General features: G+C 53.5%; 3 long non-coding RNA genes across 3 annotated transcripts; 1 reads left to right on the top strand and 2 right to left on the bottom strand.

The window, feature by feature from the left end:
* Positions 1-10,762, top strand: LOC128138148 (uncharacterized). Its single transcript, XR_008233963.1, has 3 exons — positions 1-475; positions 1,246-1,280; positions 10,682-10,762. It is a non-coding gene; the product is annotated as an uncharacterized LOC128138148 (long non-coding RNA).
* On the bottom strand, positions 9,417-27,592 carry LOC128138151 (uncharacterized). The gene is made up of 2 exons (XR_008233966.1): positions 27,536-27,592; positions 9,417-9,652 (listed from the first exon to the last, which is right to left on the bottom strand). It is a non-coding gene; the product is annotated as an uncharacterized LOC128138151 (long non-coding RNA).
* Positions 20,203-20,766, bottom strand: LOC128138149 (uncharacterized). Its single transcript, XR_008233964.1, has 3 exons — positions 20,667-20,766; positions 20,346-20,405; positions 20,203-20,258 (listed from the first exon to the last, which is right to left on the bottom strand). It is a non-coding gene; the product is annotated as an uncharacterized LOC128138149 (long non-coding RNA).

Genomic DNA, 27,592 nt, shown 5'->3' on the forward strand with positions numbered 1-27,592 from the left:
GTTCTTGCCTATGTTTCTCGTATGCTGTTGCTTTTGGAAAATTTTCTCTCTACCTGGCTCCCTGTTTCTGTTTTCTAGTTCTTGCTGTTTCTTCTCCCGTATCACTTGAGAATGTTTCCCTGTCCCTTGTCCTGTCTTTATCTTGTTGTCCTGCCAGTCCCTTCCCCTTCTCTCCCCCACTTCCTATTATTTATTCCTCCATCTCCATCCCTGTTGTTTTGCTCAGTCTCTCTGCGCTTCTCTCTCTACACTGTTTTCCTGCTTCTCGTCCCTCTCTTGTTCCCAGCATCCCATTTTCTGGCTCCCTGTCTTGCACCTCTGTGTCCCTCTGTCCTTCCTCCTGCTTTACTCTTCCCTTTTATCACCCCATCCTGCTGCCTTTGGGCACTGAGCCTTGTAGCCAACTCATTGCCAGGATTTCTTATATGCATTAATGAATAAATTTTTCCTGCCTCCTCTGTGTCCCTGGATGTGGGTAGGTGCAGGGGCAGGGATAATATGCTGTGGGGCTTTGGCAACGGCCCCTGTTCCTGATGGGCTCCAGCTGGGGCTGGGATGGCCCCAGGTGTGGCCAGTGAGGTTGAGGATGGGGCTGGCCCTGCTGTGTGAAGGGGCTCCAGCTGTAAAGGGGGCTGCCTGGGCAGGGGAACTGGCTGAGGAGGGAGTGCAAGGGGGTCTGGCTGGTAGGTGCCTGCAGCAAGGAATGGCCAGTCCCTGTGGCAAGGAAGGATCCCTCTGAGCTGTTCCTGGCCTCTGTCGGCTACATGCGTGAGCTGCCATGTATCAAGGAAGCCTTGTGGATGAGGAGCATGGAGGTGTCCGCTGCGTGCTGCCGCGTGGGTGAGGGTCAGGCAGCCGGCACTGGGGAGGAGGAAGGGGCAGAGGCAGAGAGAGAAACGTCGGGGCGGTGAAGGTCTCCTGCCGGCACCAGGAGCTGTGGTGAGTCGCACATCCTCTCCTCTACATGCTGGCCCACCTCTGCCTCCCTTCCTCCGTCTCCCTCTCTGCCTGCCCACCTATGTGTATGGCTCCTCAAAACTTGTTATTCTTCTGTCCACTCTGCCCAGTACCCTGTTGCCTTTTAAATGTTTAATATGCCTCTCTCTAACCAGCTGCTTCTCCCTGTTTTTTATTTTTTCTGCACCGCCTTGTACCCCATTACTTTTAAAATTTAATTTCTGTGTTTTCCCCTCTCTGTCTCCCTGGCCCTATATTTTAACTCTTCCCTCTTTGTCCTGTACCCAGTTGCTTGAGACTGGCTGGGCATCGGTCAGTTGGTGGTAAGCAAATGTTTTCATTTGCTGGGGTTTTTTTTCTGTTACAACTTTTAAAAAAAAGTCTTTTTAATTATTAAACTTTTTATATCAACCCGTGAGTTTCTCACGTTTACCCTCCCGATTCTCCCCCTTTCCCACTGTAGGAGGGAGTAAGTGAGCAGCTGTATGGTACTTAGTTGCCAGCCAGGGTTAAACCACGATGCTACATCTACATTTATGAAGCTGCCTATTGCTATTTTTTAATTATTTCCTGTCTGTTGTGTACCCTGTTGCTTTGAAAATTTGCTTTCTATGTCTACTTTTATCCAGTTTACTGTCTTTATTTTTTATCTCTCTGTCCTGTGCCCCTGTGATACTTTTAAATTTCCTTTATATTTCTCAGTTTTAGTTCACTGTGGCTATTTTTAAAATTTTTTTCTGCCCTGTACCCAATCACTTCTTAAATTTTCCTTCTATGTCTACTTCTGTCGAGCTGTGTATCACTGTTTTTTAATTCTTTCCTCACTATTGTGTACCCCGTTGCTTTTTACTTTTTCTTTCTATGTCTACTTTAACCTATTCACTGTCTTTAAGTTATTCCTGTCTGTCATGTAGCCCATCACCTTTTAAATTTTCTTCCTATGTCTGTCTGTTTAGTTAGCTGTCCCTGTTTTTTAATTCTTTTGTCTCTGTCATGTACCCTGTTGTGCTGGTTTGGGCTGGGATAGAGTTGATTTTCCTCCCAGTAGCTAGGATGGGGCTGCGTTTTGGAGTTGTGCTGAAAACAGTGTTGCTAACACAGGGATGTTTTTGTTATTGCTGAGCAGTGCTTGCTCAGAGTCAAGGGCTGTTCTGCTTCCCACCCTGCCCCACCAGTGAGCAGGCTGGGGCTGAACAAGGAGCTGGGAGGGGACACAGCTGGGACAGCTGACCCCAACTGACCCAAGGGCTGTTCCAGACCATACGATGTCATGCTCAGCATATAAAGCTGGGGGAAGGAGAAGGAAGGGGGGACATTCAGCGCGATGGCGTTTGTCTTCCCACGTAACCGTTACGCATGATGGAGCCCTGCTTTCCTGGAGATGGCTGAACACCCGCCTGCTGACGGGACGCTTCAAGGAATGAATTCCTTGTCTTGCTTTGCTTGTGCGCGTGGCTTCTGCTTTGCCTATGAAACTGGCTTTATCTCAACCTGTGAGTTTTACTTTTTTTCTGCTTTTTCTCCCCCATCCCACTGCAGGGGGGCAGAGAGCAAGTGGCTGGGTGGTGCTTAGTTGCCAGCTGGGGTTAAACCATGACACCTGTCACTTTTTTCCAATTTGCTTTCTATGCCTACTTTAACCTATTCACTGTCTTTGTTTTTTAATTTTATCCTCTGTCCTGTAGCATCTCACTTTTAACATTTTCTTTCTGTGTCTGTTTGTTTGCTGTCCCTATTTTTTAATTCTTTCCTGTATGTCCTGTAAGCAGTTGCTTTTTAAATTTTCTTTCTATGGCTAGTTTTATACAGTTCAACTGTCTATATAGTTTTAGTTTTTTCATCTCTGTCTTGCACCTCGTTGTTTTAAAAATTTTCTTTCCATATCTCTATTTATCTGTTTTTCTCTCCCTATTTTTAAATATCTTTCCTGTCCTGTATGCCATAATTTTTTAAATTTTCCTTCTATGTCTACTTTTATCAAGCAGTGTATCACAGCTTTTTGATTCTTTCCTGGCTGTCGTGTACCCTGTCACTTCTTACATTTTCTTTCTCTGTGTCTCTCTATTATTCACCCTATCCTTATTTTTTATTTTTTTTCCTAGCCTTTCTTTAATGCTGTCACTGTTACAATTTTCTTTCTGTGTCACCTTTTATCCAGTTCACTTTGTTTTTTAATTTTTCCGCTGTCTTGCACTCCATCACTTCTACATTTCCTTTCTATTTCTCTATTTAGTGTGCTGTCGCTATTGTTTAATACTTTCTTGTCTGTCCTGTAGCCTGTTGCTTTTTAGATTTTGGTTCTACATCTTTATTTCTTTAGTTCGCTGTCCCTATTTTTCATTCTTTTCCATTTTTCCTTATTCCCATCACTTTTTAAAATTTTCTATCTCTGTTAACCAGTTCTGTCCCTATTTTTTAATTCTTTCCTGTCCTGTACCCCATCACTTTTTAAATTTTCCTTCTACGTCTACTTTTATGATGCTGCATATTACTGGTTTTTAATTCTTTCCTGTCTGTCCTATACCGCATCACTTTTAAAATTTACTTTCTATGTATCGCTCTCTTTTTCAGCCTATCGATATTTTTAAATTTTTTCCTTTGTCTTAGACTCCATTGCTTTTAAAATTTCCTGTCTGTTTTAGTTTGCCGTCCCTATTTTTTTCCCTTTAATTCCTTAATGCTGTGCTTTTAAAATGGTCTTTCTATGTCGTCTTTTATCCAGTAGCTGTTTCTATTTTTTAATTCTTTCCTGTCTGTCATGAACTGCATTGCTTTTAAAATTTTCTATGTCTACTTTTATGTAGTTCACTGTCCCTATTTTTCAATTTTTTCTCTCATAATTCTTTTACTTTTCAAATCTTTTTTTCTAGGTGTACTTTTATCTTGTTTTCTGTCCCTATTTTTAATTTTTTCCTGTTTACTGTATCTTGTCACTTTTAAAATTTCCGTTCTATGTCTACTTTTATCGAGATGTCACTCCCTTTTTTTAAATTTTCCTGTCTGTCCTGTACCCCATCTCTTTTAAATTTTCTTTCCTCGTCTATTTTTAGCCAGTTTGCTGTCTTTATTTTTTAATCCATTCTAGTATGTCCCATACCCAGTTGCTTTTAAAATTTTCTTTCTATGCCTTCGTCTGTCACATCTCACTTTCTCAGGATGACAACTCAGGTTTGCCGATTCCCAGGTCAGGATTAAAGTGAAACGACACTAGGGATCCTTTAACTCGCAAAACTCAACTTCATTCGCTCACCACAAAAATTGGCATGAAACTACATCGGTAAACTGTGTAACCTGTGCTAACCCTACATCACCAAACATATACTACAGGCCTTGCTTATTTTGGGATCAGTTCAGGGAAGACAAGAAGGAGAGCCCTCCGGTCGAGTCACGAGGTTCAGAGCAGACCCCTTTGCTTTCTAGACTCCTCACAGAGGAGCCTGGGGCAGCTGGATTCACTCCTAGTCCCAGACTTGGTCAACGGTTTATGTTTACAGGGATAAAATGTAGGGATTATAGAAAAGGACAAAGAAAGAGAGAAACAAGACAGAGAGAGAGAGAAGAGAAAGATTTCACCAGTCCTGGGTGCAGCATTGGTTCAGTCAACTGAGGGGTCCAGTCCTGCTGGGCTTGCACACCTGGGGCTTCAGTTTGTGTGCTTTTATTGTCCTTGCCCCTCCTTCGGGCAGGCACTCCAACTTGTTAGGTTAATTAGGTGTCATGAGTGAGTGGTGTGTGAGCCTTTGGGACTTGGGGGTCGTTTGGGGGGTAACTTCCCCTTCCCTGCAGATGTGATCTTTTGCCATGCATGGTGAGCTGTCCTGCTCAGCACATCAGAACAGCATTATCAGAACAGGGAGCTGTGCACCCTCTGGCATGCCCTTCCCCTCCTGTTGCTGATGGGTGCTGATCCGCTTCTTTTCCCCTGTGGTTCCTTGCTATGCAGGGTTCCTTGTTATGCAGAGTTTGTTGTTAAGCAGAACTTGCCCCACCATGATGTTTGAGACATTAACTCTTTCAGCCTCTCACACCGTCTATTTAGGGGTTTTTGCTATTTTAAAATTTTTTCCTCTCTTAATGCCTTCACTTTTGAATTTTGTTTCTTTGTTCACTTTTATGTATTTTTCTGTCTCTATTGTTTCCTTTTTTCCTATCTGTTCTCTATGTTATGACTTTTAAAATTTTCTATGTCTACTTTTATCAAGATGTCTAACCCTATTTTTTTATTTCCTGTGTCCTGTTGCTTTTATTTTTTTATCTACTTTTATCCAGTTCACTGTCTTTATATTTTATTCTAGTCTGTGCTGTGTAATCTAAAAATGCTGTCACTTTTAAAATTTTGTTTTAGTTTGATGTTCCCATTTTTTTTTCCTTTATTTTCTTAATCTTGTTGCGCTTTAATTTTTTTTTTCTCTACATCTGCTTTTATCTACCTCCTGTCCCTACTTTTTAATTCTTTCTTGTCTGTTGGTGTCCTGATTTTGGCTGGGACAGAGTTAATTTTCTTTCTAGTAGCTGGTATAGTGTTATGGTTTGGATTTATTTTGAGAAGAATGTTGATAACTGTCCCGGGTTCAGCTGGGATAGAGTTAATTTTTACAGGAACCTGGGAGGTGGGGGGGCATAGCCGGGGCAGCTGACCTGAACTAGCCAAGGAGCTATTCCATACCATGTGACATCATGCTTGGTATATAAATGGGGAGCGGGCCGGGGGGGAGCGCTCTGGACTTTCGGTGGGGGAAGTGGCGGAGCGTGGTGTTCCGGGTGGTGAGCAGTTGCACTGTGCATCACACTTTTTGTACATTCTTTCATTAGTACCGTTGTTGTTTGTCCCAGTAAACTGCCCTTATCTCAACCCTCGAGGTTCCAGGTTTTTTTTCTTTTCTCTCCTCCGTCTCCTCCCTATCCCACCGGAGGGGGCGGGAGGAGTGAGCGAGCGGCTGCGTGGTCCTTTGTTACCGGCTGGGCTGAAACCACGACAATAACACACTGGTGTTTTCAGTTGTTGCTAAGTAGTATTTAAAACAGGTCAAGTATTTTTCAGCTTCTCATGCCCAGCCAGCAAGAAGGCTGGAGGGGCACAAGAAGTTGGGAGGGGACACAGCCAGGACAGCTGACCTAAACTGGCCAAAGGGATATTCCGTACCTTATGATGTCATGCACAGTATATAAACTGGGGGGAGTTGGCTGGGGGTGGGGAGCAGGGGCCCCAGATCACTGCTTGGGAACTAACTGGGCATCGGTAGGTGAGCGGTGAGCAATTGCATTGCACATCACTTGTTTTGTATATTATCTCCAAGTATTATGTTTTGTATATTATTATCTCCAATTATTTTATTATTATCTTCGTTTCTGTCCTATTAAACTGTCTTTATATCAGCCCACAAGTTTTACTTTTGTTTTTTTTCCCCTCGATTCTCTCCCCTAACCCACTGGGTGGTGGTGGGAGTGAGTGAGCGGCTGCTTAGTTGCTGGCTGGGGTTAAACCACAACAGTTGGGTAGGTTGTCAATTTTAGAATTTTCTTTATGTCTCCATTTACTTAGTTTGTTGTCCCTATTTTTAAATTTTTTTCCTCCTTTAATGCCTTCCTTCTTGAATTTCTTTTCTATGTCTACTTTTATGTAGTTTTCTGTCCCTATTTTTAATTTTTTCTCCTGTGCCTTGCACCCTTTTATTTTTTTTAAATTTTCTTTCTATGTCTACTTTTATTTTTTGGGGGGCTCTTTTCTTGGTTCATCCTCAGCCTTTAGAGGGTCTCCTCGGCATGCTTTTATCTCTGGGTGTAATTTGCACCCCCCTTGGTTAGTCAGAACGTTGCCTCTACCTCAGAGCAGTCTTTTTGTCCTCTCTTCCCTCTCGCTTGCCTCCAGTGGGTCAGTCTCCCTCATGATACCTGTACCGTGTTCAAATCTCCTCCCGAGTATCTTTGTGCCCTCGAGCCTTCTTCTGTGTCTCTGTCTACCTCAGCACCCCTCTATTTCTGTCACAATGCTTCCTGCGAGCATCCTTCTGTTCCATCGCTATCCTTGAGTTCTGTAGCAGGCTTTGTTTCTTTCGTATTCAGAGACAATTCTTCCCGAGGCTTTCATTGTGCCCCAGAGCACTCTTACCTTATTCACTGCCATCTTGGATGTCTCCATTCTGTCGCTCATCCCCTGAGGACATCTGTACATTGCTGGGACACCTTCTTGAGTTTTGCATTGTGTCCCAGAGCTGCCTTCTGTCTTTCACTCTCAGCACCCTTCTTCTCCCATCATCATGCCTCCTGAGGCCATCCTTGTGCCCCACAGCCCTCTTTTGGCTCTGTTGTGCACTTTGCACCCTTCTCCCTCCCTGAGAACCTTTCCTGATGCCATCTTTCATCTCCAGAATGCTCATGTTGTCCTCTATGCTAGCTAGCATACCTCTGTTCAGTCCCTAGTCCCCTGAGGACATCTGTAGTCTGTTCAAATCCCTTCTGGACTTCTTCATCATGGCCTCGAGCCTTCTTTTGCCTGTCCCTCTCAGAAGCCCTCTGCTACTGTCACAATGTCTCCCGAGGTCTTAGATTTTCCCTGCAGCACACTTTTAGCTCTGCAAGCCCCCTTTGGACTCATTTTGTTGCAATTGCACCTCTCTGATACTGAAAAGCCGGTCGAAGAAACTCTCTGAGACTTGTTTTGGAGTTTTAGAAAGCAGGCATTCTTTATTGCAGCGCTGGATGCACGGGGGATATTTCCACCTAGTGTGCATACCACAGCTTTAGCACAAACAGGTTATATAGAATAACTGATTGCATATTAATCAGATTAGTATACATATACATAAAAATGATTGCAACTGATTATCTTAGTACTGCCTACATCCTATCACGCGCAATGAAGGATCCATTTGAGGCAAAGGGCTGCTTTTACGACCACCGACCCATTTGAAGTTCCTGTTGGCTGTCCTTGAAGTCTTTATTCTTGTCCTTGTTCTTTGATCTTGAAGCTTAATGCAGTTTCAATCACATGTGGTCAGTTTCAGCATTGTTCTCATCTCGTGTACAGGACCATCTAGTCATAAGAGCAAAGAACTGCAAAACTTATGAATAATTACTAGTTAATCACTTGACTACACTTTTGTAATTATGTCCCCAGCTACCCGTTGTCTACTGTTTCAACCATAATGTTAATATATGATCATTTATCAAATCTCACTTATACAGTTATCTAGCAGCAAACCAGTTTTCATCAGTCTACCTTCTAAAGGATGTGTTGTATTGTGAGCTGACCTGTTTAGCTCGAGTCCTAATTAGGGCACCTGCTAGCCTCTCCCTTTGCTGGAATTCTTCTACTCATTTGGTGTTATTTTTTTAATATGCTGAAATACAGTTTGTGATTTTAATTTTTCAGATGTGTTGTCGTAAGGGTGTGGTGATGCTCAGCAGATGCCCCATCCTGTGGGAAGCACCCCCTCCATGGGGCAGGCAGTGTGGATTATCTGGTGTTGGGTCAAGAACCCAGAGTGGAATTGCTGTTGCAGATTATCCCAGACGAGTTTACCTACTGTGGATTACGTGGGTGGAGCCCCTGGTGAAGGTAAACCTCATGCATGCCCCCCCCAGCCTGTGCATGTTCTTGCGCACATATCTTTCCACCCCAAACTATCCATCTGACCCACCTTCCATGCGAGTTTTTTCCCATGCCGATTGGTGGGGGCGTCACCCCCTTCCCCCCACCCACCGTGTATCCCTGAAGTTCCATGTTTTCTTGGTGTCGTTTGTGGCTGCTGTCCCCACGTAAACTGCGGGGGGCGTGGCTGCTGCCGACCCTTTGCTGCATGACTGCAGGGGGCGTTGTTGCCCCACCCCCCCAGCCTGTCCCTGTGGGGCATGGCTGCTGCCTGGTCCCCGCCGTGTATTTCCATGTTTTTTTGGTGTCTTTTGCGCTTTGGGACTCTTGTACCTCTGTTAAGGGAGTCAGTTGGAGACACGCTCAGGGGGACTCTGAATCATTGGCTATTCACAGTAAATAATTTATTTTGCAACCAGAGATATTTTGGAGATGGAATTCTTAAGGGATCTAATTCTGCTTTTTGATTCATTCCTATCCAGAAGGTAGTTCTGGTAGAAGTTAGGTGGTATGCACAGTCTTGCTAGAAATGAAGCATAACCCCAGAGTGTTTTGGCTTTTTTATAGGAAACTAAAGCACATCAATTTTGATAACAACATTGTCATTGCATTTAATGAGCTAGTTTCTTACATAGTTTAGAAGGACATCTATTGTTTTCTATCTACACCCCAGAAAAATTAAGTTTAATTCTCTACCCGGTCACATCGCTGATGCAATAGGTGTAGCTGTAGTACAGGAGCAAGTAGTGTCATTTCCTGCAGGGGTTACTTTCTCTGTTCAGGGCTTTGCTTGCTGTAAATTTAAGGCAGGTGAGAACAGTGCTGCTGCTCCTCCAGCTGACTTCATAACTTCTGGTGGTTTGCCCTTCCCCTTTCCCAGGTGATTGTGCTAAGGGTGGTGGGCGGAGGGTTAGGGTATTTGAGCCACAGCCTCTGCTGAGGGAGTTCATTGTGCTCCTGGGTTTCTCTGGTGTTGGTGCTCAGCTCTTCCTTGAGTCCTTTGCAGCTTTTGAGCTGGCTCAGCCCTTTGGGAAGAGGTGTCTGCCTGAGGTAAGAGCTTCAGGACCAGTCAAGGTTCAGCAGCATGTGTAGTAGAAAGTAACACTTGTATGCAGCTTTTTTTTTTCCTCTCTTTTTTTCAGGTCAGTAATTTTGTTTTGAGTGTTCAGGGGTAGAAAGAGGGTTTAATAGTATGCTTTTTTTTTTTTTTTTAATTCTTCATGCATTGTGTTTTCCTGGAATTCCCAACTTTATTGAAAACGGAACCTTGTTTTTTTCACCAGTTCTGCTGTATGCTGTGTAAGTTGCTGATATCTCTCTTAACAGGACTGATGGTGACATTGTTTAGCAGGGGTTAGGGTGAGCGTCTTATATGCATCTGTATATGGAGTTTTAGTATTTCTGAAGAAAGCAGAAGGGCCAGGAGGCACAGTGCCTTTCAGGCCCTGGGATGCCTCGTTGCCTTTCCTCATTGCCCACAGAATGCCATGTTGTCCCTAGAACCTTTGCAGCTTGTGGCAGGCCCCTCGTGGATTATAAGCCTTAGGACTTAACTTTATTTTGTGGACGTGTGGCAGAGCTCAGAGTCTCTGGGAAGTTGTAGGTTAGGAGGTGCCCCCAGAATTTGGGATGTGGCTCAGAAGAGCGGCTCCTGAGGAGTAGCCACTGAAGGGGGTTCAGGGGTGCAAATGGAGGGCAGGAGGTGTCAGGAAGCAGTGGGGTTGCTCTCCTGACAGTTGAGAAGAAGAAAAGGGGTTTCTAAAGTTTTGGGACTGATGGGGAAAGGGAGGAGGGTTCACCAGCCTTTCTCAGATGAGTTTTGCAGTTGAATTTGGATGTCATAGAATGGTTTGGGTTGGAAGGGACCATAAAGATCCTCTGGTTCCAACCCCCCCAGCAATGGGTAGGGACACCTTCTGCAAGACCAGGTTGCTCAAAGCCCCATCTGACCTGGTCTCGAATGCTTCCAGGGAGGGTGCATCCGCAGGTTCTCTGGGCAACCCGTTCCAGTGCCTCGCCACCCATAGTGAGAAACTTCTTCCTAACACCTAAACTAAATGTACCCTCTTTAGGACTAAAGTTGTTACCACCTTGTCCTATTGCTGTACACCCTTGTAAAAAGAGCCTCTGCAGGTTTCTTATAGGCACCCTTTACATACCATGAAGTCTGCTATAAGGTCTCCTGCAAAGCTGCATGCCAGTGAGCGGTCCGAGAAGGTGACGCAGTTGTCGGTCGGGTCAGTGTTGAACAGCAAAGTATTATGTGGCTGCTCGGTTAAGCATTTACCTTCTGTTTCGGAGGCGCTGTGTGGGCTATCTTTGAATTGGATGAGCGTTTGAGGAGAGCTGTGGATTAGCGAGGAGGAGCGTGGGGCCGATGACTTCTCATGAGTGCCATGCTAATTTGGTGTGTCTTGGTACCTTAGGTACCACGAGTGACGATGGCTGCAGGGTCTGATTCTGGAATGAGCGGGGAAGTGAACACGGTGGCGCTTGTGAGGAGGAGGGAGTTGGGGAAGTAGTTGGCATTGGCTGGCGGGATGCTTACTCCCTTTTCTGGTTTATTTTTTTTCTGTGCTTGTTCTATTGCAGATGTTGAAGACCAATGTGTCACCTTGAGGAACATCCCGGTTAGCCTGTGTGGTTTTTGTGGAGGATGGACTCAGCCCCTCGGCCCTCTGAAAGCTACGCTGAGGGACCAGGGCTGGGGAGAGGCTGGGAGGAAGGGACGAAGCTGGGAATTGCAGGGAGGGGTTTTAAAGTTAGAGCAGGAGAGAGGGCTGTCCCAAAGCAGTTCCCTTTAGGCAGGCAAAGGGAGCGGGTTGCTTTTCAGCGCGAGACCTGCGTGTGCCGGGCAGGGCAGTTCCAGCCTGTGTCTGCAGTGGTGTGTAGTTTGCGTAGTCTGTCTTCTGTGCCTTCGACCTTCCTCAGGTCTCGATGTCCTCGTCGCGCTTTGCGCCGGAGGAGCGTGGCATGCGCTTCGGGCGCCGTCCCTAGGGTCTCGAATGCCCGTACTCATCGGCCCGGTGCTAATCGGGTGCTTCTTTTCTTGTGTTCGGAGCTCTAAAGCGTGGATCGTTCTGGGCGGGTTCCGGTCGGTCCTCTTTTGCGGCCTTCTTCCGGGCTGCGTCGGCAGCCCCGCTCTCTAGCTGTCCATTTTCTCGGACTGGGACTTCTTCCCCGCATCCTGACGTCCTTAGGTCTTGACGCCAGGCTTCTGGCACATCCGTCATCTGGGTTTTGACAGTGCCGTCTTGTAATGGGGTGTTACGTTTGACTCCTCGGGGTCTGCCGTAGAGCCTCCTGGCCTCACGGTGGTGGCCCCATAGGTCGTCTTGCCCGACGGCGCCTCCCGTCCGGGGGTCATTCTTTTTGCTGAGAGTTTTCTCTCTCTTTGAATTGCCTCGTTGGTAGCGTTCCACGTGGCGAGGTTCTGCGCATGGGTGTGTTTGGCTTGGAGCTGCTCTGCCTGGGCATGTAGAGTCGGGTAGGTGGAACAGCGATAAGAGTCTGGGTGAAACGATGTGCCTAGACTGTTTAGGCGAGGGTCGTACAGTCATCTCAGCTCGAGTAGGCGTCAGCGGGCTGTGTGGACAGCCGTGCCGATAGTGTTTTACGGAGACGATTGGAGCCGTGTGGCAGGGGTTGTTGAGGGGTAGTGAAGCGGATTTGAATCTCTAAGGTGTTAAGTCTTGCACGTGATGGGCTTAAAGTTTTGCCCTGGTTTTTTTTTGGTTGGCGTGTTTTTGGTTTTTTTTTGTTTTGTTTTCTTTTTAAATGGCAGGCTGTAGTTGGACTCCAGATGGTCTTTGTAGATGGAATCAAGACCTCTGGAGTTGTTAAGCTCTTGCTCTGCATCCAGGTGACTTGTTCAATATGTTTTTTTTTTTTTTTTAGGTGCGGAGGGACAAGATGCGTGCCAGAGAGCGACGGGGAAAGGCAGCGGAGCACCGTAAGGAGGTGGGTCTGTGAGTGGAGTCAGAGGGAAGATGCGGCCGGTGGCTCTATGATTAGGTGATAGGGCTTTTACTTTTTTTATATTTTGAAGGTGCGAAGGAATGAGCGGAGCGGGCTGTCGGCACCGGAGGTGACATGCCAAGTTGAGCCGTGACTACTGGGTTGAAGCAACGGTTCCTTTGGAGGTGGTGTATTGTTGGTGAAGTTGGCAGCATCCCTTGTTATTTGTTTTTTGCAGGTGGGATGGAGGCTTCAACGTGGCAAGCTGTCGATGGCAGAGGTGGGGTGGTTGAGCGGCCAAGGTAAAGGAGAGGGAGATGGGAATCGGTGCGGGCGGGCTGAGGTTTCGGGCGGTGTCTCGGCATGCGTCTTCTGCTTTGGTTTTTGCAGGTGGCGCACGCAGCCTTGGAGGGGCGAAGCCGCAGGCCGATGAGCAGTCTGAGAAGGTGAGGTGGTTGTGGGCTGGGTTGGTGTTGTATATCGAAGTATGATGGGGCAGTTGTGTTGGAAATAACTGCGTTGTAAAATAAATGTGTCGGGAAACAACTGCGTTGTGGAAAACGTGTCGGGAAACAACTGCGTTGTGGAAAACGTGTCGGGAAACAACTGCGGTGTGGAAAACGTGTCGGGAAACAACTGCGGTGTGGAAAACGTGTCGGGAAACAACTGCGGTGTGGAAAACGTGTCGGGAAACAACTGCGGTGTGGAAAACGTGTCGGGAAACAACTGCGGTGTGGAAAACGTGTCGGGAAACAACTGCGGTGTGGAAAACGTGTCGGGAAACAACTGCGGTGTGGAAAACGTGTCGGGAAACAACTGCGGTGTGGAAAACGTGTCGGGAAACAACTGCGGTGTGGAAAACGTGTCGGGAAACAACTGCGGTGTGGAAAACGTGTCGGGAAACAACTGCGGTGTGGAAAACGTGTCGGGAAACAACTGCGGTGTGGAAAACGTGTCGGGAAACAACTGCGGTGTGGAAAACGTGTCGGGAAACAACTGCGGTGTGGAAAACGTGTCGGGAAACAACTGCGGTGTGGAAAACGTGTCGGGAAACAACTGCGGTGTGGAAAACGTGTCGGGAAACAACTGCGGTGTGGAAAACGTGTCGGGAAACAACTGCGGTGTGGAAAACGTGTCGGGAAACAACTGCGGTGTGGAAAACGTGTCGGGAAACAACTGCGGTGTGGAAAACGTGTCGGGAAACAACTGCGGTGTGGAAAACGTGTCGGGAAACAACTGCGGTGTGGAAAACGTGTCGGGAAACAACTGCGGTGTGGAAAACGTGTCGGGAAACAACTGCGGTGTGGAAAACGTGTCGGGAAACAACTGCGGTGTGGAAAACGTGTCGGGAAACAACTGCGGTGTGGAAAACGTGTCGGGAAACAACTGCGGTGTGGAAAACGTGTCGGGAAACAACTGCGGTGTGGAAAACGTGTCGGGAAACAACTGCGGTGTGGAAAACGTGTCGGGAAACAACTGCGGTGTGGAAAACGTGTCGGGAAACAACTGCGGTGTGGAAAACGTGTCGGGAAACAACTGCGGTGTGGAAAACGTGTCGGGAAACAACTGCGGTGTGGAAAACGTGTCGGGAAACAACTGCGGTGTGGAAAACGTGTCGGGAAACAACTGCGGTGTGGAAAACGTGTCGGGAAACAACTGCGGTGTGGAAAACGTGTCGGGAAACAACTGCGGTGTGGAAAACGTGTCGGGAAACAACTGCGGTGTGGAAAACGTGTCGGGAAACAACTGCGGTGTGGAAAACGTGTCGGGAAACAACTGCGGTGTGGAAAACGTGTCGGGAAACAACTGCGGTGTGGAAAACGTGTCGGGAAACAACTGCGGTGTGGAAAACGTGTCGGGAAACAACTGCGGTGTGGAAAACGTGTCGGGAAACAACTGCGGTGTGGAAAACGTGTCGGGAAACAACTGCGGTGTGGAAAACGTGTCGGGAAACAACTGCGGTGTGGAAAACGTGTCGGGAAACAACTGCGGTGTGGAAAACGTGTCGGGAAACAACTGCGGTGTGGAAAACGTGTCGGGAAACAACTGCGGTGTGGAAAACGTGTCGGGAAACAACTGCGGTGTGGAAAACGTGTCGGGAAACAACTGCGGTGTGGAAAACGTGTCGGGAAACAACTGCGGTGTGGAAAACGTGTCGGGAAACAACTGCGGTGTGGAAAACGTGTCGGGAAACAACTGCGGTGTGGAAAACGTGTCGGGAAACAACTGCGGTGTGGAAAACGTGTCGGGAAACAACTGCGGTGTGGAAAACGTGTCGGGAAACAACTGCGGTGTGGAAAACGTGTCGGGAAACAACTGCGGTGTGGAAAACGTGTCGGGAAACAACTGCGGTGTGGAAAACGTGTCGGGAAACAACTGCGGTGTGGAAAACGTGTCGGGAAACAACTGCGGTGTGGAAAACGTGTCGGGAAACAACTGCGGTGTGGAAAACGTGTCGGGAAACAACTGCGGTGTGGAAAACGTGTCGGGAAACAACTGCGGTGTGGAAAACTGTCTTGTGTAAAACTCGTGTTGAAAAAACAAATCCCCCGGGCCAACCTTGTGGCCGGGCAGGAAGGCAGATGCCACCCTCTGCAGGCACTGTGCTCCAGAAGAGCCTGCTGGGCAGCCCCTGGTTACCAAGGGAGGTGGGCAGCCTCCCTGCAGCGTGCTCTCTCTGCATGGCACTGGGGTGAGGACCATGCACTCAAGAGTGGACACCCCCTTCTCCCCAGGGTGAGGAACAGCCCCTGTGAAGCCCCCCCTTTCACATGCCAGACCTGAAAGATACTCTGCAGCTCCTCGCTGACTCTGGTGGCAGAACAGCTGCGCACCATCGTCTCCAGCATGGTGTCCATGGCTCGCAGGGTCTGCAAGGAGAACAGAGAGTTGTGGCAGTGATTCTGCTGTCCCTCCCACGCCCAGGAGAGTGGTCTGAACTCCCAGCGCCAAGGGAGGACTCCCGCGGTGCCTCGCGGTGTCCGGGAGAGACCCGGGGGCAGACAGCCTGCTGTGTGCAGAGCAGCCTGTGGCGTTGGACGTGGCCAGGCCCATGGGAAGGGCACGAAGGGATGAGGGTGGGAAAGCAAAGCCGAGCCCCTGCCCTGCCTTGGATCTCTGGTCGTATCGCAGCACGGGGTGGCCAGGGAACAGCCCAGAGGGACTGGGGGCTCCTGGGGCTCACCCAGCCCTTACCTGAAAATAGAGGCAAGTCTCCAGGCTCCTCATTTCCTCTTCTGGAGGAAGCAGGAAGACGCTCGTGAAGCAGGTGTGTAGGAGGATGTTCTCTTTGCCCTCCAGCACTGTCGGCACTGAGCTGCAAAGAGAGAGAGGGGCCAGGTGGACACTGATGGTGGGAGCAGTGCCTCCAGGCAGGTGGACACAGACCTCTGGGGCAGGGGTCCCCAGGAGGGATGGGCAGGTACCTCAATTCGGCGATGGCAAGCATGGCTTGCTGCCGCACTGCCCCGCACAGCCGGTCCCTGGGCTCCTCTTCCAGCAGCACCTGCAGAGCACAACCGGGATGGGACCTGGCAGCTGCCAGCACCCAGTGCCACCAGACCCAAGCCCTGACCAAGGGCTGTCCTCAGGGGGTGCCGGTGGTGCCGGGGGGGCCCTTGCCACCTTTCCCAGATCTGCCGGGTGTCCCCTCACCTTGATATTCTCTACCAGCTCGTATCTGTGGCAGAAGACATCCAGGCGCTGTGACAAGGTATAGTACCTGGTGCTTTTGCACAGGTTGCAAATGGCCCTCAGGAACTTAATCTTCTGGCCCTCATCCTGGCAGCCGGGGGACAGAGAGACCAACAGGGAGCGTGAGAGTTGGGGACACATGGCCAGTGGGACCGGAGCACTGGGGGTGCAGTGCCGTGCGGGAGGCCTGGGAGAAGCAGCTCTGCCCAGCCAGCACACCGCCAGCAGCCCGGCAGCAGAGCCCCTGTCAGCCGACGCCAGCACAGCCGTGTTCGAAATGGCCACGGTTACCTTTTCCGGGCTGCTGACAAAGGCCTGGATGAAGTCCACGATTTCCTGTTCCTCTTCGTACATGGGTAACTGGCTGATACCTAATAAAGGAGGAGAGCAGGGAGGGCTGTAGCGAGAGTCTGGCGGCAGGAGAGAGCAGAGGAAGGAGCTCTGCCCTCCTTGCAGCTTCGTGCCCGGTCCCCTGGCGCAGTCTTCCCATGTGTGTCAGGGCCGGAGAGTGCAGGGCAGACAGGCTTCTGTGATGCTGGAGCACAGCGCGGCGGGGAAAGCCCCCAGTGCACCGGGCTGAGGAACTGGCTTGCAGATAGGCAGGAAAGGTCCCCATCCCACAGCATCGCCGCCTGCTGCCAGCCCAGCTGCCTCTCTCTGCCCGTGCCCCGGAGCAGGAGCGGGGTCCCCTCTGCTCTCTCCCTCCTTGGGAGAGGCTGTGCTGGGGCCAGCTCCCAGCTGCCTGAGTCATTCAGGCAGCATCACGCCCACCACCCGTGGGACCCGCGCTGCCAGCATGCCGGGGAAACGGCGATCCTGGCATCGAGCAGGGTGCGGTCGCTGGCCCCAGCCCTGCCCAGAGCGTCAGGGCACCTCACTCACCAGTCAGCAGCGGCTGGACCATGCACAGCTCGTCGGGCTCCGGTGGAGACCTGCTCTCCTGGGGAGCCCCGTCCTCCTCCCAGGCCACCCTGGGGCTGCTGGGGGGTCTCTGCGCCATCCTGCGGGATGGAGGGAAGGGGTAGGGCTGGGCAAGGGGGAAGCTTCAGCGAAATGCCTCGGCCTCACCGGGGCTGCCGGGGACGGCGGGGAAAGACGTGGGCTGTGCTCGGGGGCTCCTCGCCGGCTCCGTGCTCCTGCCCTGTCCCGTCACCGTCCTGCCGGACACTGTGGGCTGGGGGCCGCAGCTGTGCTGATCACGTGGTGCAGTGCGCTGTCACAAAGGGTGCCACTGTGACCCGCTGCCTGGGCAGGGAGGGCAGGGCGTCCCCTGGGGGGGGCATGGGGCCGGCGCAGCCCTGGGCACCTGGGGGCCCTCGGGGTGCCTCCAGACCCCCTTCGCCCTCACGTCCCCTCGGGACCTCCCTGTTGCCCTCCGGCGTGTCCCAGAGCCCCATGTTCAGACACTCCGGCGTGCCCCCAGGACACCCCTTTCCTTTCGGTGCAGTGCAGAGCGCTCCCACTTCCCCTCGACGCCATAAAGTGTGTAAGATTCACTCAAGCTTCACAGAAATCATAGTTTTTGTCGTCTCAACTCTTCTCTTCCTCCCACCAAACAGGAAGAGCTCATGCAGAAAAGAGGAAAAAGAAAATTAAACTTCCTCCGCTGAGTTTGCCCTTGTATGAATTGGAAGCTCCCAGAAACGGAGATTCCCGCCTCACTGGTTTCTTCCTCGGTCTGGTCCGTGACTGTGATGGAGAACACCCTCTCACAATTACAGCCTTTCCTGCCCTCCGGAAATCTCTTCCAGCGCTGGTCCACTCAGGACCCCTCCCGTGGCCTTCATTGCACCCCAGACCCCTCTGTGGGACCTCGAGCTGCCCCCGGGGGATGGCTGTGTGGTACCGCCGGGGTGGAGGAGCCCTGGGCCGGTGTGGCAGGGCTGCGCTTCAGCCTCTGTGGGGGTGAAGGGGGGAGGATGGCACCCAGGGCCATACAAACTCTGTCCTCGCCATGCTGGGAGCTGTAGTCTCCCAGCATGGCACTTCTGGGCAGTCGTGTTGCCTTGCGGGGCCTGCCGGGAGCTGTCATCTTCTGGTACAGGCCTGTTGTGCGGCCATGTTGGTCCACAGGACGTGCCAGGAGCTGTAGTCCCAGTGCTGTTGTCTCAGCGTGTCTCTTCCACGGAGGCAGTGCAAGGAACCCCCAGGAAGCCCAAGGGACCCTGGAACAGCCCCTCTCTGCCCCGTCTCTTACAGCCCGAGAGGTACCATGGAGCCGCGGCGCGGCGTGACCACGCTCAGGCACCTTCAGAGCTCTGGTCCGCCCGAGCTGGCTGGCTGCGCGTGTCCGGGCTGCCTGGTTGAGGGCAGATGGGGAGATGTGGGAGCAGGACGGGAAAGAGGTGGGTGAGGAGTAGCTGTCTTGGGAATTCAAGATGGGGTGGCTCTCTTTTTGCCATCGGATCCCCTCAAGACTTGTTCCTTTTCCCTTCCGCTCCCCTCAGGCCTAGAGGCCTCCTCATATCCACGAGTCCCCTCAAGACTTGTTCCTTTTCCCTTCCGCTCCCCTCAGGCCTAGAGGCCTCCTCATATCCACGAGTCCCCTCAAGACTTGTTCCTTTTCCTTTCCGCTCCCCTCAGGCCTAGAGGCCTCCTCATATCCACGAGTCCCCTCTGAACCCCTCTCTTGTCCTGGCCTTGCCTCAGCCTGACACGGTTGCCCCCTCGGAACCTCTCAGCACCCCAGTGCGCCTTCTGATGTGCTCTAGAAGCCTCAGTTTGCCCGCTGGTCCCCGCAGCAGCCCTCTCTTAGCCTCCTTGCACCCTCCCTTGGAGCCTCAGGAACCGGCCCTTGGCCCTCATTGCACACAAAAGCCCACCGTTGGCCTTCACTGGGGCCAGTGGAGGGCTCTCGGGCACACTCCAACCGCAGGACTCCTCCGTTTGCCCTCTCGCTGTCTTAGGATCGCTCTAGGCCTCTTAGGATCCCTCCTGAGGCCTTCATTGCCCCCCAGGCCCCTCTGCGGGACCTCTAGCACCCTAAGAAGCCCCACTGGACTGGGGGCCTGGTCCCCTAGGCTCTACAATACACCACTTCAGTCCCCTCGGCACTCCTCCATAGGTCTTTGTGATGCCCCAGAGCCTTCTGCTGCTCGTCCAGCCTTCTTAGGAGCCCCCTGGTCTCCAGAGGACCACTTGTGAGGCATTCATGGTGACGGAGGCACTCTGTTTGTCCGCTAGTCCCCCCGCAGTTGCCCCCTTATCACGTCTGGACTCTGCCTGGAAACCCTCCTGAGTCCACCATGGGGCGGGGAAGTGGCGAAGCAGCAACAGCAGATGCTGGGGCCTCGCTGGGATGCCTGGAGAGCCACAGGATGGCCGGAGCTGGGCGCACCCTTCCTGCGCCCTACCCTCGCTGCGTGACGGAGGGGACTGCAGGCCCCTGCGGCACACCTCTGCTTCTCCTCTTGGGTCTCGGCTGAGCTGTGGGAGTGGGAGCGTGAGGAGGGTTGCTGCAGGGCCGTGAGATGGGGCTGCGACCCGGGGCCGTCGTTCAAAGCAGCATCCCCGCGCCCCAGGGTGCTGTGCGTGGGGAAGGACTCTGGGACTGAAGCGAAGGAGAACTTCTGGAGGGCTGCTGGCAAGCGTGGGCGTCAGGCAGCTCTCCGGGCAATCCCGATTCCTTCGGGGGCTGCCATTTCCCCTTTGCCCTCTGCCTCCCTAAGGAAAAGACTTCCCCAGGGGGTGAACAAAGGTGGCTTCTTCTGGGGAAAGACCCGTCGAGGGGTAAACTTGTAAAACAAGCCTGGGGCCAGGGCGTGCCGAGGGGCGAGCTGTCCTGCAGGCAGCGGGACAGGCCAGGGATGACGCTGTCTGCTCAGCACGCGACACAGCTGAAGGACACTGTGGGTTTGGGCTTGTTGTTCCAGCTTTATTAAAATACAGCCGCTTTCCCGAGGAAAGCTGCACCTCTGCCTGGCTCAGCAGCACCCGCAGCACAATGCTCGCAGGCTGCGTCCCCGTGTCCGCTGCACCCTTGGAGAGTTCAGGATGAGGGCGGTCTGAAGTGCCAGGGAACAGATGGCGGGTTCGCTGTCTTCTTGCATGGGCTGAAGAGCTGCAACCGAAAGAAACAGAGCCGAGATGACCCCCCGTGTCTGCAGAGACGCCCGGGCATCCCCTCCAGACCACGCTCCCTACTCACCCCTGCAGATCTCAGCCAGCTTCTCCCTGCTTTGGTCCCTCAGGGGCCGCGCAGCAAGCCCTAGGCACAGAGCGTCGTCAGACCTCCCGCTCCCCAGCATGCTCCCAGCAGCACAGCCCCAGCCCTGCCGCCTGGGCTTGCACGCCCTCCTCCCCCTCGCCAGGGCTGAGCCCAGGGAAGACCAGTAGCCGAGGGGGGTGGGACTGCGCAAGGCGGCCACCAAGCCCACCTGCGTGGGCAGGGGTGGGAGAAGGAGGCCAAGGCCCCACGCGGGGCAGCTGGGGCTCTGCCAAAAGAGGGACCCCGGGGGCTGTGGCTCACCGATGAACCTCACGGCCACCTCTCGCAAGGTGGCCTGAGCGTCCCCCAGGTATGGCAGGCTCTGGCTCAAGTATTCTTCCGCCCTGCTCCTGTCCTGCACCAGCTGGAGAGAGAGAGCGAGAGGGCACAAGGGTACCGGCATGTCACAGAGCCTCCCCAGTTGGCCGGAGCAGTCCCTCCTCCCGGCAGCCCTCGTTCCCCGTCCCCCCCCGGCCATTCCCGTCTCCCAGCCAGGAGCTCTGCGGGAGTGAGTTTGAGAGAGCGCCACAGGCAGAGGGGTCCAAGGGGTGCTGAGACCCCCTCCGTCCCACTGCAAGGCGCAGACGGGCCAGGGTCCCCAGGCCCTGGGGCTTGTCCTCACCAAGCACTCTCCAATCCTCCATGTCTGCTGTGTCTGCACCAGGTGTTTGAGCTCTTTCCACTTGAGGAGCTCTGCGGTGGTGATGAGGGCTTCCCCAGAGACCTGGAGAGCAGCAGAAGCTGGGAGATGGCACCACGGTCTGGGGAAGGAGAGCTGGCGTCCCCCTCCTCTGGGCTTTGCTCCTGGGGTGATCCTGCCCTTGGGCTTTGCTCCTGGGGTGATCCTGCCCTTGGGAAGCTGGGACATGCCCTGGCCCAAACATCTGGGGGTGTCCTGGGCACAGCCCTGGGGGACAGGGATCGAGGCTGAAAACCTCTGGCCTCTGACACCTGCAGGGACAGCAGGGAAGCCTGTAGGGACGTGCGTATTCATGCCTCGGGCCACGGGCTGCTGCTGAGCCCTGCCGGAGCAGGGAAATGTCCATGCCAGCTTCTCTGCCCCTGCTCACGCTGGTTCTGCAGGGACCCTGCCTAAGGGACAGCCTTAGGAGGAGGGCTGAGTGGAGGGAGCGTGGCTGGGAGTGGATCCCACCTCCCCTTCTGCCTCTGCAGCAAGAGGCACTGGGGGATGAGGAGGGCAGCGGTGGAAGCGGTGCAGGGACGGAGGGGAGTCCTGCCCTGCCCTGCCCTCAGCGACTCGGTCAGTCGGACCCCGAGATGACACACGCTCCCAGAGTCCGCGTGCCAGCAGCTCTTGGCCCTGGTGCCCGGGGGGTCAGCACGCCTTTCCCTGTGTCGCCGGCCAGCTTTGGAATCTCTACCTTGGCCACGCTGTCGGTCTCATCACACATGTGAAAGAAGAGCGGGAGAAGGCCCCTTCGCACTTTCTTCTTCATCCTCCTCTTGTCATTCCCCACCACAGTCTGCATCACATCTCGGAAGAGGCTGATGGAGAGCTCTCTCATCTGGCTGGACTCCTGGTAGGGAGAAGGGGAGGGGGACTTGAGAAACAGCCACTGCCTGCTTACTGTGAGCATTAGCCCGAGGGCAGGTGTGTGGGGAGATGCTCTGGGGGAGGGCTCTGCGCACAGGAGCTGTGGCAATCTGTGGTCCTGCCTGGCAGCGCAGCTGGGGAGCCCTCGGGGCTCTGAGAGCAGCTCTTGGCCCACAGGTGCTTTGCACAGGGGCCAGGCTGGGCCCCAGCACAGGGGACTCAGGTCGCCCGGGGTCATCAGCCTGTCGGCGGAAGCCATGCTGGGCTGCAGAACCCAGAAGCCATCCCACAAGAGCCCGAGGGAGAAAGGAGAGAAGTCCCTGCCGTGAGTGCTGCTCACAGGGCTGGGCTGAAGGGCAGCTGTCATTGCAGGGTGCCCATCTGCAGGGTTCAGGCTCCCACATCAGCCTTACGTCATCAAAGAGGGGTAGGAGCTCCTCCGCCAGCTGCAGAGCCATGGCGCTGGCCTCCGTCCTCTTCAGGTGACCCATCACGTTTCTGAAGACCATCAGGACCTTCATCTTGATATCTGTGTTGCCGTTGTGGAACACCTCCGCGATGTGTGGCTGGAGGACCTGTATTTTTCCTGCCTGTATGAAAGACAGAGTTTCCTCTTTGTGAAACGGTCCGCGACCACCCTGGCGAGAATGCTCTGGTCGCTGAGCTCCAGCCTCCTGTCTGGCTTCCTGGCAGGTGGCGGCACAGGAGTCTCTGTGGCAGCCTCCTGGTAGGTGGTGGCCGTGGGCACGCTGCTGGGGACGCGGGAGAGCAGGGCTAGGTCGGGGAGGGCAGGAAAGCAAAGGCTCCCTGCCCCCTGCTCAGCCACCCCCTTTTGCCACAGGCCCGAAGGGACAGATGGCTTGGTAACCCTCTGTGCCTGGAAAGCTCCCCAGGCAGCCACCAGGCCCCACCATGGCAGGGAGGGCATTTGGAGCAGTCACCCCACCACCCGACTCCCAGCCAAGGCCAAGCGACAGCCTTACCCGCTGCCCCAGCGCCTGGCTGCCAACATGGCTCCCCTTTATGATGCCCTGCTCACCAAGTCAGGTCTCTCCGACAGCGTGATGAGGCTTTCGAGCAACAGGGAGACCGTCCGCAGGCTTGGATGCCCCTGGTAGCTCTCAATGTGGGACTCATCACCAGAATCCTCTGACTGGATCTCACTGGAGGCCATCGGCTGAAACAACACAGCTGTGAGATCCTGGCAGAGCCTGCAGGGCTCGTTGAAGGTGATCAAGACCCTTTCCGGTAACTCACAGCCAAGTGAGGGGTGCAGGCGTCCTCCGCGGCCGAGGTGACCGGGCTGTGTGATTCCATGCCCTGGAGTTTGCCGAGTTGCTCCTTGAAGACCACCTCCAAAGTCCGGGGCGTGGACAACATCGCCTCCCACACGGCCGTGCCGGTGCTGCAAGCCAGAGCGCTCTGTCAGCAGGGCTGCCTCGGCCACAGCAGCATGGCCTGGGTCAGCCCCGCATAAGGCAGACCCTACCCCTCGGCTGGGATGCCCTGGGCCAGCAGCAGAAGGCTGAGGCGGTGTTCCCCGTGGGGCTGGGAGGAGCGTGGTGGCAGGGCTCTGGGCTGGCTTGGCCAGCTTTGGCTGCTGCGGGCCTGGCCGACCCACCAGGGCTGGAAGGCGTGGTGGGATGGAGGGCCCTGCTCCTCGGGGTGTCCTGCAGTATTCCTTGGGTCTGGCAGCCAGAGAGTCTCCGGGCCCCTCTCCCCATGGGGAAGAAGCCCTCAGGGCTGTCAGGGCCAGTACCTGTCTGCTGACGGAGAGAACTTCAGCAGGCTCGTGACCACTTGGATGGGGTAGCAGTCGCTCATCAGGAGAAGTAGTGACTCCACGCTCTGCCGGGCTGACTCCGTGTTGATGCATCCCAGGTTTCTGTGGATGCAGCTCATGATCTTTGGTACCTGGAGAGGAGGACACAGGTGAGGATGGTGCTGGCACTGGAGTGCAGCCATTTCCTCCGCTGCCCTTCCCATCCCTCTCTGCTGCCTTCCGGTGGCTTGCGGTGCCCGAGACACCTGGGTTTGGGAGGGAGGGATGGAGGGAGGAACAAGGCCTGACAGGGCTGAAGGGCAGGGCAGTGCGGCCACAGGCCACTTACATCCGCCAGCCAGAAGTCAGGGTCTCTCATGACCTCGTGCAGCACTTTTCTTGCCGCCTCCTTCTCACGGATGCTGGAGTCTCTCATCGCCTCGATGGCCACAAGGACGATGTCTGCCCTCTCAGAAGATGTGAGGTATTTTGCAAAGGACTATGGGAGGAAGGAAGGGAGCGAAGACGCGTCACACCGAGTGCCCTGACGGTGCTGCTTCGCTGGGCAAGTGCGAGCGGCCCTGGCGAGAGATGGCCGGCAGTGCTGGCTGGCAGCAGTGCCCGCAGGAAAGCTGGCCGCAGGGGCTGCAGTCACTGGGTGGGGGAGGACGAGAAGAGAGGGCCCCCAGGGTGAGGGGGGAGGGTTGGGCTCCTGGGCACAGTGTGCTGGCCCTCCAGAGAAGCAGGGCTTGCTGGTGGCCAGGAGGGCTGGAGCTGCTGCTGGTGGGACACTGGAGTGCAGCCCTCGCATGGTCCCTGCTCGGGGACAGCAGGAGCCCTCTCACCAGGGCCAGTGAGGCCATGCCAGCCCCGCCGATTCTGGATGCCTTTGCTGACACAAGTCCCCGGCTGACGGCAGGGACAAGAGTCCCGGCAAGGGGGAAGCTCATTACCATGTCTTTGATGGCGGTCACACGCAGCAAGGAGGTGATCTCGTCTTCCCAACGGAGCCGCGGTGCTTTAGCCTTTAGCGTTGACCTGCCTAAACAGCGGGGAGGGACACAGAAGAGTCAGTAAGACACAGCAGCTTTGCCAGCAAGCTTACCGAACGGCCCTCAGAGCTGCTTGCAAGATGGCAGGACAGAAGCGGTCAAGGAGGTTTCTGGAGGGTGTCAGGAACAGCTTCTTGCTCCAGGCACTGGAGGGGCCAGCCGTGGTGGTGCACAGATGGATCAGCTCTTCACTAACAGGGCAGACGTGGCTTTGGGACATGGCAATCAATGGTGGCTTTGGCTGTGGGGACTGCAAAACAGCGGGCTTCAAGATCCTGAAACTAGGGAGGAAGGAGAGCAGCGGAGAAGAGGTCCTGGACTTCAGGAGAGCGCTCAGGTTCTGCAGCAAAACGACAGCTGGGATGCTACGGGGAGCAGCTGTGAGGGGCAAAGGAGGTCAGGAGGAGAAGCAGATGTCTGCGTGCAGAGGGACGAAGCCCACCACAACTCCCCTTACTTTTTTGTTTATGCATGAATACATGGAGCAAATAAACAGCATCAGAAGCGGCACAGCTTATTTGTTCCTTGGAAGAGCGGAAAAGGAGGAGACGTCCCAGCAGCTGTCCCAGCATTGGGATCTGGACGTCTCCATAGCAGAGAGGGCCGTACGGGTCTTGTCCAAAGCGGTGCCAAGCCTGGGCGAGGGAGGCAGAACAGCAGAAGGGTTGAGGGCAGGCAGCTGGTGCCAAAGCCCTGAACCCAAGAGTGCGCCCAGGGCCGGATCCCCGGTGAGTCAGGGCTTTGCAGGGCCGTGCCGGCCGCGGCTCCCAAAGCAGCTAGCTGGGCAGCAGCCCCGCGTGGGCAGAGCTGCAGGCTGCTCTGGTGTGCAGGGAGGGGGAGATGGCCTGGCTGGAGGGTGCCTGGCTCCTCACCTTCAGTGTGGGATTCTTGGACAGCAAAAGGCTCAGAATCGTAATCCTCCCCACGGCCCTCTCCCGCACAGCTGCTCTCTCAGAGTTGGTGAAGTTCAGCAGCATCTGGGAAGAGAGAAGCTGCTGGTGTGCCCTGGGAGCAGACATGGCCTCCAGCAGAAGCAGCACTGCTCGGCTCCCGGGCTGGACTCTCACAGCCCGTCAAGGCTGCCTGGGATCTCGAGCAAAGCCTGTAGCGGGGTTCCTGCCCCTAGGGTCCCTCGCGGGCTTGGGACAAATCCCCCGGGCCAACCTTGTGGCCGGGCAGGAAGGCAGATGCCACCCTCTGCAGGCACTGTGCTCCAGAAGAGCCTGCTGGGCAGCCCCTGGTTACCAAGGGAGGTGGGCAGCCTCCCTGCAGCGTGCTCTCTCTGCATGGCACTGGGGTGAGGACCATGCACTCAAGAGTGGACACCCCCTTCTCCCCAGGGTGAGGAACAGCCCCTGTGAAGCCCCCCCTTTCACATGCCAGACCTGAAAGATACTCTGCAGCTCCTCGCTGACTCTGGTGGCAGAACAGCTGCGCACCATCGTCTCCAGCATGGTGTCCATGGCTCGCAGGGTCTGCAAGGAGGACAGAGAGTTGTGGCAGTGATTCTGCTGTGCTTCCCACGCCCAGGAGAGTGGTCTGAACTCCCAGCGCCAAGGGAGGACTCCCGCGGTGCCTCGCGGTGCCCGGGAGAGACCCGGGGGCAGACAGCCTGCTGTGTGCAGAGCAGCCTGTGGCGTTGGACGTGGCCAGGCCCACGGGATGGGCACGAAGGGATGAGGGTGGGAAAGCAAAGCCGAGCCCCTGCCCTGCCTTGGATCTCTGGTTGTATCTCTGACCATATCCCTGGTCAACACTGGATTGAGTTCCTTGCCTTTTTGGAAGTGATACGTGCATTTTGAGTCATCAAAACACCCACCCCCCCCATCACCAGGGCACGGTGGGGGGAAGGGCATCATGCCCTGGGGAGCTGTGTTCAGGTCACAGTCCCTCCTCCCAAGCCAAACCCAGCAGTTTCCACCTACTACATCAGGATTCACCTGGGTTGGTCTTCAGTTTTGCTGCACTGAAGGCAGACCCCCCCTAAACAGCAACAACAGGGAGTTCCAGGCTTACAGGAATTGCCAGCCATAGGAGTCCCACTCAGCCACTCCTTCCTCCCAACTTTTGTATTCTGGGCTTTTGTATTCTGTATTCTTTTGTGTTGTGGGCTACATACACAACAAGTACCTTGTATCAGTGATGCTATCAACACTGCTATATCTGTAATTTGTACTACCATTCTGAAGAAGAAAATTACTTAGGAGCTAAATAAACAAAGGTTTTTGAAGACACTGAGGGCTGCTAAGTGACAGAAATAGTTCCTAAAAAATAATCCCCAATCACCTAACAGCATGACAATAAGTAGGTAAAGGTACCACAAGACGAAAATTGCTCAAATAATGTATCTAAACATCCGTTTAGAGGTGCTTATGAGAAGCAATGCAAGAAAAGGTCGTAACTTCTAAACCAAAATACAAAGAAACTACTGTTCAAAAACAACAGCCTTATTCAAATTAACACGGAGATTAGCTGTACTATTCTTATTAGACAAAAATATGTTAATCAAACATCATCCTGTAAAGGAATTTTGTCAAGTAAGATACACTCATTAAATGTCACCTTTGAGTATAAAAGATTTACGTGTAATTCCTAGAAGCATAATAACAAAAATTATATAATAATAATATAACCCTATTCATTTCAGTTGACAGTTCTTCCAAGGATCCTGCCTTCATCGGGTAGCTCAAATCTTCATTAATGCACTCAACTTTATTGCTTTAATTCAGGACATGCTGCTGGACAGGGCTTTGTCTGGGACATCTGTCCTGGGTTCAGCTGGGATAGAGTTAATTTTTACAGGAACCTGGGAGGTGGG

This window comes from Harpia harpyja (assembly GCF_026419915.1).
Source record: "Harpia harpyja isolate bHarHar1 chromosome W unlocalized genomic scaffold, bHarHar1 primary haplotype SUPER_W_unloc_3, whole genome shotgun sequence".
Taxonomy (NCBI): domain Eukaryota; kingdom Metazoa; phylum Chordata; class Aves; order Accipitriformes; family Accipitridae; genus Harpia; species Harpia harpyja.